Below are 10,545 nucleotides of genomic sequence, written 5' to 3'. Positions count from 1 at the left end.
AATCACATGAAACTTTGATTGGAAGAAAGGTGGAATAAGGCATTAAGGTGACGGGTGTAGATGGGGCATCATGGTCGTCATGGGCGAGTCGGGCCAAAGGGCCTGTTTCTGTGGTGTATAACTGACTATATTCTGTAGATTGACTCCGGAGAAATACTATCATCCATGCTCATGATGCAATGATTAGCCATGTTTATTCCAGGGAGTCTAGATGCAGCTCTGTAAGACTTTGGTTAAGTTACATTTGGAGTGTTACGTGCAGTTCTGGTTGCCCCATTACCGGAAGGATGTGAGGACCTGGATGAGAGAGTTTCAGCTACAGGGAGAGGTTGGATAGACAGGGTTTGTGTTCGCTGGAACATCAGATGTCGAGAGGAGAATTGATAGAGGTATGTAAAATGATGAGGGCAATAGATGGGGTAGACAGTCAGAGCCTTTCACCAAGGGTGGAAAAGTCCAACACCAGAGGGCAGAGCTATAAGGTGAGAGGGGGGATCATTAAATGCAGATGTGGAGGGCAAGTTGTTTTTATAGTGAGGGTGGTGGGGGGCTGGAATGCTTTGCCAAGGGTGGTGATGGAGGCAGATATGACAGTGGCGTTTGAGGCTTTTCGATGACTACGCAGGGAATGGAGGGACGTGGATCAGGTACAGGCAGATGAGATCATTTAACTTGGCACCATGTTTGAACCTGTGTTGTGCTGTCCCTTGTTCTGTGAAGTATTGGTTGTAATTTACGTAGCCGTTTTCTAAAAAGAAGCTGCACCACATGAAACAGATTGCTAGTTAACGCATTCATCTTGACAGTCCTGGGGTTTTAGTGATCTTCATGTCAAGTGCTAAAGCAACAATCTCTTTCCGCAGTTATTTATGCCTTGCAGCCAGCTGGTCTTCTTTGACATAGAATGCCTGACGGCTTATTTATTAGGCGGCGCATTGCTTTACATCATCCAACATGAAGCATCAACGTTTATGCTTTAACTCCATCTCCAGCCTTCTGTTTGGTTTAGTTTAGAGACACAGCATGAAAACAGGCCCTTCGGCCCATCGAGTCCTCGCCGACCATCGATCACCCGAGTTCTACGTTATCCCACTTTCTCATTCACTCCCCAGGGGTCAAGGAACGAACGTTGACGTCCCAGCCCCGTTTTTTTCCACCAATCTTTCCACCACCAAGCACAAGAAGTGCAAGACAGACACCATTGTGTGCAGATGCCGAGACTTGTGTTCAGTTCTGGCTGAACAAATTCTAATCTTGTGCGTGGACTCGATAAGAAGATCCACTCCCCACACGCACTAGGGAGCAATTTACCCAAGTAACCTGCAAGCCCGCAAGTCATTGGGATGTGGGAGGAAAGCGGAGCTTCCGGAGGAAACCCACGCTGACATGGGTGGAGTAACTCAGTGGGTCAGGCAGCATCTCTGGAGGACATGAATAGACAACGTTTTAGGCCAAGAGACAAGAGTCAAGAGTGTTTTATTGTCATATGTCCCAAACAGAACCATGAGATTATTTCATGCAGCAGCACAACAGATATTTAAACAGAGTGCTGCATAAAGACCATAATTAACAACAACAAAAGTTCAGTATTTAAAAAAAAGATAAATAAATAGAAAATAGTGGTGTAAAGACAAAATCAAAGTCTCCATGTGTATGCAGTTTGCAGCCTATTTGGAGGTTGTAGTGTTCAATGGTTGTAGGAAAGAAGCTGTTCCTGAACCTGGACGTTACAGTTTTAAGGCTGCTGTACCTTCTTCCCGATGGCAGTAGTGAAATAAAAATGGCCAGGTCTCCGGTGGTGCTAGCTGCCTTATTGAGGCAGCGACTCTTGTAGATCCCTTCGATGGTGTGGAGGTGAGTACCTGTGATAGACTGGGCAGTGTTCCCCACTTTTTGCAGCCTTCTTCGGTCCTGGGCATTCAAGTTGTCAAATCCAGGCCAAGGCCCCTTGGATCCTCCATGGAGAGATGATATTTCAGATCAGGACCCTTCTTCAGATTGATGAATTGAGGTGGAGAAAGCTGGAAAAGAGAGATGGCAACATGGCAAAGCTTGGCAGTGAAAGGTGGATACAGGCGAGGGGGGCTTAACTTGGTGGATGGGTGGACAATGGCCAGAGATGACAAGACAAAAGATAGTGAGAGATGGAGAGAGGAGGTGTTGGACCAGAGAAGACAGAGGAAAGAATATAGGTGATAAAAGGAACTGCAGGTGCTAGTTCACCATAAAAAAAACACAAAGTGCTGGAGCAACTCAGTGAGTCAGGCAGCATCGCTGGAGAACATGGATAGGTGACGTTATAGACTAGATGGAAGGGGCAAGGGAGAAATGAATGTACCTCTGGATGGGGCACAGGGAAGGGGGGCAATAATCAGGGGGATGGGGTTGTTTGTTAGTTACTTCACCTGCCTTACCTGTGTTCATCTATTACCTGCCTCACTGTGTCCCGCCTCTTGCTGGAGTTTACAAGGTTGAGGGCGGACCTCATTGAAACTTACAGAATAATGAAAGGCATAGTAGATAGAGTGGATGTGGAAAGGATGGTTCCACTGGTGGGAGAGTCTAGGACCAGAGGTCATAGCCTCAGAATTCAAAGGCGCTCTTTTGGAAAGGAGGTGAGGAGGAACTTCTTTAGTCAGAGGGTAGTTAATCTGTGGAACTCATTGCCACAGAGGGCCATGGAGGCCAAGTCAGTGGATATTTTTAAGGCAGAGATAGACAAATTCTTGATTTGGACTGGTGTCAGGGTTATGGGGAGAAGGCAGGAAAATAGGATTAGGAGGCAGGGATCAGGCATGATTGAAAGGCAGACTCGACTCGATGGGCCGAATGGCCTAATTCTACTCCTATAAAGTGTGAACTTGTGAACTCTCCTGTCTTCCAGCTTTCTCCCCCCACCCTGTAGGCCCCCCTCAGTCATGACTGACCATGGGAGATGCATCCTAGTTGTTGGCTGCTTGCTGCAAACCTCGGCTAGAGCAGCGCCCCTTGTGGCTGAAGAGACCAATGCGGGAGTGACAGTCTCTGTGGCAAAGGTCACATTTGTGTGTGTGGTCTGTGGTCTGTTGAGGTTGCTGCGCTCCTTTCTGCATGTCCGCTTGCCTGCCACTGCGTTCATCAGTTTCTCTCCCCCCGTTTAGAGATGTGGGTTCAGGGTACCGCTCCACCTCTCACTACAATCAATCCCACCCTCTCCACTGCAATCAATCGGAGGAAGGATCCCAACCAGAAACACCGCCTACACATTTCCTCCAGAGATGCTGCCTGACCTGTTGAGTTACTCCAGCCCTTGGCCTCTGTTTTTTTTTGTAAACAGGCATCTGCAGTTCCCTGTTCATAACATTGGGTTGGAAGGCCAAATGGTTTTGTAAGAAACAAAATAATTGTTATGGGAGTAACATTGTGCCTCTGAATTGTATCAGATGCAAACAGGACGTGTGATGTTATCAAAATAATTATACAGCGTTAGCCAGAGATGAGCACATACCTTGGATTTCCGAAGGCTTTGACTTGACAATATCATCATGCAAAGGAGATGACACCTTGCATTATTTCATCTAAATGTTAATGTTAAATTAAAGAGTGGAAATGGTTCAAGAAACACAATGCTGATTGCCAGTTTGACTTCTGCACTAGCTACTGATTTCCCCTTACCATCTGCAACAATTTCAATTTGATAACATCTCGGAGAATTATTCTGTGCACATTTATAACGAAGGAAGTGGCTTTGAGTCCTGGCAGAATGAGAAAGAAAATATGGAAGATAAAGTTGAAATACAATTTTGCAGAGGTATTAACAATGCATTCTTATTCAAAGGACATCATGATAGAAGCAACCAACATTTTTAAGCAGTAGAAACCAGACTCTCTCATTTTAAAATGTTTAAGAATAAGGGAAAGGCCATTTAGAACTGAGATGTCAAAAAAAAATTCACCCAGACAATTGTGAATTTGTGGAATTTTCTGCCTCAGAAGTCAGTGGAGGCCGATTCACTGAATGCGTTCAAAAGAGAGTTAGATAGAGCTCCTAGGCCTGGCGGAATCAAGGAATTTGGGGAGAAGGCAGGAACGGGGTACTTATTGTGGATGATCAGCCATGATTACATTGAATGGCGGTGCTGGCTCGAAGGACCGAATGGCCTACTCCTGCACCTATTTTCTATGTTTCCAAAACAGTTAGGATTTCATTTCAATATTCCTAGACACAAAGTTGTGGAATAACTTAACGGGTCAGGCAGCATCTCCTGAGAACACGTTTAGGCAACGTTTCGGATTAGGACCTTTCTTCAGACCGACCCCAAACTTGCCCATGTTCTTCAGAGATGCTGTGTTTAAGAGGCTTTTAGATAGGCACATGGAAGTACAAGGAATAGAGGGATATGGATCATACACAGGCTGGAGATCAGTTTAACCTGGCATCATATTTGGCACTGACATTGTAGGATGATGGCCTGTTCCTGTGCTGTACTGTTCTATGTTCAATGACCCACTGAGTTACTCCAGCACTTTGCATCTTTTTTTTTGTAATCCAGCATCTGCACTTCCTTGTACATCCTGCCTACATTCTTATCTGGTTTGTTTTCCTTTTATGCGTTAATAGGGTGTGAACATCATCATACAGTAAAGGGCCTGTCCCACTTGGCCGTCATTTGCGCGTAATTTACGCGACATCATTTACGCGTCACGACGCATCATGACACGCACGTGATATGCGCATGGTGCAAAAAATCCAACAGCGGCAAAAAAAATGTTGCGACACCTGAAAAAACCCCGCGCGCCAATACGCCATCACGCCGCATCATACCACATCATGGCGCAAATTTTTCAATGACCTAATATGTCAGTCAATAATGCCGGCAGTCGCAGAAAAAATGCTAAGTGGGACAGGCCCTTTACTTTTGTGACCTTTCTGACTCAGTGTAACATGTGATACATTTCAATACCACATCAGTTTTTTGTGTCTATAAGCAGGTCCCAGTTCCAGGACAAGGGGTCACAGCTTAAGGATAAAGGGGAAATCCTTTAAAACCGAGATGGGAAGAACTTTTTTCACACAGAGAGTGGTGAATCTCTGGAACTCTCTGCCACAGAGGGTAGTTGAGGCCAGTTCATTGGCTATATTTAAGAGGGAGTTAGATGTGGCCCTTGTGGCTAAGGGGATCAGGGGGTATGGAGAGAAGGCAGGTACGGGATACTGAGTTGGATGATCAGCCATGATCATATTGAATGGCGGTGCAGGCTCGAAGGGCCGAATGGCCTACTCCTGCACCTAATTTCTATGTTTCTATGTTTCTATGATAGACACAAAAAGCTGGAGTAACTCAGTGGGACAGGCAGCATCTCGAGAGAGAAGGAATGGGTGATGTTTCGGGTTGAGACCCTTCTTCAGACCATGCTACCATGACATCCCTCCCTTATCAAACAAAATGTATTTACACATCATCCTGTGAAACGAATGTTCCAACGCGTCTCTGGATATGGCGTTTATTCCATTGAAAATGTCTCTTTTGCACATGTGAAAGTCTCACTATTCTTGTGTCAGAGTCATACAGCGTGGAAACAGGCCCTTTGTCCCACACCGGCCAACATTCCCCATCTACACAAGTCCCATCTGCATGTGTTTGGTTCATATCCCTCCAAGCCTGCTTATCAATGTACCTGTCTATTTGTTTCTTTAATGTTGCGATAGTAACATTGTGTCTGTAACATTCTTTATCGCTTGGGTCTGGGCCCTGCCTCTGTTAGCGTTGATACTGGATCCTGACCTATCATGTTTAGGAGAGAATGACAGATGATGGTTTAAATCGACGATAGACACAAAATGCTGGAGTAACTCAGCAGGACAGGCAGCATCTCTGGAGAGAAGGAATGGGTGACGTTTCGGGCCAAGACCCTTCTTTGGACTTATGATCTGTCATGTCCGCTCTATCAGTTCATCGCCTCGATTCTGGTTTGGTTTAGTCCCCACCTCAAACTCGTGCATTCCTGGCTCATCAAGTTGGTCGCGGGGACAGTCTCAACGTCAGCCTGCAGCATCCCTGGACTTTCACAACAGAGATACGTCAGGCACCTGAGACTCAGTTTAGTTTCATTTAGTTTAGAGATACAGTGCGAAAACAACTGAGTCTGCACCGACCAGTACATTAACACTACCCTGCACACACTAGGAACAATTTTACATTTTTATAGTGAGCCAATTAACCGACAAGCCTGTGCGTCTTTGGAGTGTGTGAGGAAAAACGAAGATCTTGGAGAAAACCCATGCAGGTCATGGGGAGAACGTACAAACTCCGTACAGACAGCACCTAACGAGTCAGGATCGAACCCGGGTCTCTGGCACAGTAAGGCAGCAACTCTACAGTTATGCCACTTTCACGCCCTGTCCATTCATACATAAACACTGACTACATTGGTGAACGTTGCAAAACAGTTCATTGCACCTCATATTCCGTTTGGGGAGTCTGCATCCTGGGGGCATGAACATCGAATTCTCCCAATTTTGTTAGTCCTTGCTGTCTCCTCTCCTTCCTCAGTCCCCCTGCTGTCTCCTCCCATCCCCCAGCCTTCGGGCTCCTCCTCCTTTTTCCTTTCTTGTCCCCGCCCACCCCCGCCCCCGATCAGTATGAAGAAGGGTTTCGGCCCGAAACGTTGCCTATTTCCTTCGCTCCATAGATGCTGCTGCACCCGCTGAGTTTCTCCATCTTTTTTTGTGTAACCTCCGTTGCAAAACAGTGCTTCTTCAATAAAAGGAGGCTGTCGGTGTTGAGATTTCATTTTAACTGCAGAACAACAGGTTGCACAGGGAAAAGGACGGAGAATGGGGTTGAGAGAGGAAGTTAGATCAGCCATGATGGAAAGGTGGACAGACTTGATGGGGCGAATGGCCCGATTCTGCTCCTGTGTCTTTTGACATTATGGTCTGTGTACTGCAGAAATTACTCTCAGTTCGCACTTTGCAGTGGCGAACACTCTCAACATTATTTCTCACTACAGAATGATCGATTGAAACAGGCCCTTTGTCCTTCACTTTCACTATTGCCTCTGGGTTCATCAGTTCAAGGATCAGTGGTGACAGTCATAGATTCATAGTTTAGTCGTAGTCATAGACTCTTTGGCCCGATTTACCCACGCCGACCATCATGCCCCATGTACATTGTCTGCTGTGTTTGGCCCATATCCCTCTAAACCTATCCTATCCATGTACCTATATAAATGGTACATCTCGATAGTACCCATCAACTACCTCCTCTGGCTGCTCGTTCCATAAACCCTCCACGCTTTGTGTCAAAAAAGGTTGCCCCTAAGTTCCAATTACATCTTTCCCCCCTCAACTTCAACCTATGTCCTCTGGTTCTCGATTCCCATACTCTGGGCAAAAGACTGTGCATTTTACCGATCTATTCCTCTCATGATTTGTTTACCTCTGTAAGATCACTCCTCATCCTCCTGTGCTCCAAGGACTTAAGTCCTCGCCTGCTCAACCTCTTCCTGTATCTCAGGCCCTTCGAGTCCTAGCAACATTCTCGTAAATCTTCTCTGCAGCCTTTCCAGCTTGACAACATTTTTCCTGTAAAATGGTGACCAAAGCTGAACGCAAGTCCATGTTAAATGATATATACTGCAGTAGCCTCCCTTTTGATCGTTTGAAAGATACAGCATGGAAACAGGCCCTTCTGCCCACCGGGTCCACACCCAACAGTGATCACCAGTTCACACTAGTTCTATGTTATCCCACTTTCCCATCCACTCCCGACACACTTGGGGCAACTTACAGAGGGCCAATTAACCTACAAACCCGCAAATCTTTGGGATGTGGGAGGAAACTGAGCACCCAGAGGAAACCCAAACATGCAGTCACAGGGAGAACGTGCAAACTCCACACAGGCAGCACCCGAGGTCAGGATCGAACCGGGGTCTCTGGTACTAAGAGGCAGTGGCTCTGGATTCCGGGCCAAAACGGCTCCTTAATTTCCACTGATACTGCCAACACTGATAAACTATTAAATGCAAAAATGGAAATACTTTCCCAAATGGTAATAAGATTTTCACAACAAGTGTGATGCCTTTCTTGCTCCAAGTTCAGTGTGAAGGGAAGTTATGTTTCATTGCTTGGAACTGATATTTATGAGCATCTGTCTGTATGATCTGTCTGAAATTTAATCTGCCGCTATCTCTCTTGTTCCTCAGCTGTGACACTGACTCCCTCATGCTGTAATTAAAGGGAAATGCTGGGGCAATGCATTACAAAAGCTTAAAATCTGTCTGCAGCATTCAAACTGAAATTAAAGTTCAGCTCATCTCACTTCCCATGGTATAAATGTGGTGAAATAATCTTTGCATTCATCACATCCCAGATTGAGGGCAACGGTTAAAGTTTAATGGAACCTCATGTCTCCCTGAGCTACCATGTTAATCAAATCTAATAGTCATAGAGTGACACAGCACGGATACAGGCCCTTCGGCCCAACTTGCCCATGTCGACCAACATGCTCAATTTACACTAGTCCCACCTTCCAGCATTTGGCCCTTGTCCCTCTAAACCTTTCCTATCCACATACCTGTCCAAATGTCTTCTAAATGGTGTTACAGTAAAATCCTATCAAATCCTCAAATCCTAAAAACTGTTGCAAAATAATGATTCAATAGAATAATTGAATCTTTAAAAAAAAATAAACCAGCATCTGCAGTTCCTTGTATCTAAAATTGACAGAACTGAAGACATTTTGATATAGAGGGGTCTTTTGTCCTCATGCACAGTGGCACAGCTGGTAGAGCAGCTGCTCACATCGCTGGAGACCCGGGTTCGATCTTGACCTTGAATGCTGTCTGTGCAGAGTTTGCATGTTCTCCCTGTGACCGCATGGGTCTCCTCCAGGTGCTCTAGTTTCCTCCCACATCTGAAAGACGTGAGGGTTTGAAGGTTAATTGGCCTTCTGTAAATGACCCCTAGATCATAGGGAGTGGATGAGAAAGTGGGATACCATGGAATTCATCGAATGGGTCAGCATGGACTTGGTGGGTTGAAGGGCCTATTTCATTGCTGTATTTTTCAATCAATCAATCTGAGTTTCTGCCTTATAGCGCCAGTGACCTGGGTTCGATCCTGACTACGAGTGCTGTCTGTACGGAGTTTGTACATTCTCATCGTTGCCGTTTGGGTTTTCCCGGGTACTCCAGCCCCCTCCCACACCAAAGATGTACAGGTTAGTAGGTTAATTGGCATCAGTAAAGATTGTAAATTGTCCCTAGTGTGTTGTATATAGTGTTAGTGTATGGGGATCATGGGTCGGCGGGGACTCGGTGGGCCGAAGGGCCTGTTTCCCTGCTGTATCTCAAAACTAAACTGAATCAAACTAAACTAAAAATAGTTATTTCATTTATTTTAATCATCTAATTTGTAAAAAAACACTGTTAGTTTTAACCTGAACCCACCAGAGTTGGGGAAGGTGATACTCTTTGGCTTTGATGAAGGAAGGTGAGGCATGCAGTGTAGCCTGGTACACAACCATGATAGTTTTGGATAACAGTTAGTTAAAGGGTAATTATTCCTCCTGTGGCTTGTTATCACATTCGAATCACACATGAGGATGACATTTTCAATTTGCAACAGGCTCGTTCTCCTTATGGAAACTTGTCACTTTGCCCAGAGCACATTATGAAAATACTGGGAGAATGTCCAAAATCATAAAACTTCAGTTCTGCTTCACTTGCCATAATTATGCAATTAGTAGCTTTTCTGAATCAAATGCGGTAAGTTTCCTGAGCACCAACTTGAAATGTTTTCTTTATAGATATTCCACTTGTTCAATTATTTTAAGGTAATAATCGTGCCATCGTGGTGGGTGACTCCATTGTCCGAGGATCAGGCAGGAGATTCTGTGGCGGCAGACGAGACGCGAGGATGGTCTGTTGCCTCCCTGGTGTCAGGGTTCGGGATGTCACGAGCCGAATTCAGAACATCCTCGAGAGAGAAGGTGAACAGCCGGCAGTAGTTGTGCACGTGGGCACAAATGACATCAGGAAGGAGAGGAAGGAGATTCTCCAACGTAAGTTCAGAGAGTTAGGAAGAAGACTGAAAAGCAGGACTTCTAGGGTGGTTACCTCTGGATTGCTTCCAGTACCTTGTGCTAGTGAGGACAGGAACAGGGAGATAGGGGATCTGAATGTGTGGCTGAGGGGCTGGTGCAGGGAGCAGGGATTTAGATTTATAGTTCACTGGGATCTCTTCTGGGGTAGGGGTGACCTGTACAAAAGGGACGGGTTACACCTTAACTGGAGGGGGACCGACATTCTGGCAGGCAGGTTTGCTAGGGCTACATGTGTGGGTTTAAACTAAATAATAAGGTGGGGGGGGAGGGGGGGAGGGGAGGGATTGACAAATTGGGAGTATAAAGATGGAGTTAAAGGGGAGGTGAGTACAGGAAATAATACAAAAGATTCTCGAATTAATGGGAAGGAAAGTTCGAGAAGGGATAAAAGAGTAAGGTCAGGGCCAATTGCGAGCAGCGCGAGGGGGACGTGAATACGGAGGTCAAAGTGTTGTAT

The 10,545-nt window shown here is 45.7% G+C and overlaps 1 long non-coding RNA gene across 1 annotated transcript; it reads right to left on the bottom strand.

Annotated features, from left to right (window-relative positions):
- Nucleotides 1-1,308: 1,308 nt before the first annotated feature.
- LOC129707691 (uncharacterized) lies at nucleotides 1,309-9,255 on the bottom strand. The gene is made up of 3 exons (XR_008725219.1): nucleotides 7,422-9,255; nucleotides 3,655-3,734; nucleotides 1,309-2,021 (listed from the first exon to the last, which is right to left on the bottom strand). It is a non-coding gene; the product is annotated as an uncharacterized LOC129707691 (long non-coding RNA).
- Nucleotides 9,256-10,545: the final 1,290 nt, after the last annotated feature.

The sequence above is a fragment of the Leucoraja erinacea genome, chromosome 22, assembly GCF_028641065.1.
Source record: "Leucoraja erinacea ecotype New England chromosome 22, Leri_hhj_1, whole genome shotgun sequence".
NCBI lineage: Eukaryota > Metazoa > Chordata > Chondrichthyes > Rajiformes > Rajidae > Leucoraja > Leucoraja erinaceus.
Note: the sequence above shows the minus strand (reverse complement) of the source record. Positions and strands in the feature narration are given on the sequence as shown.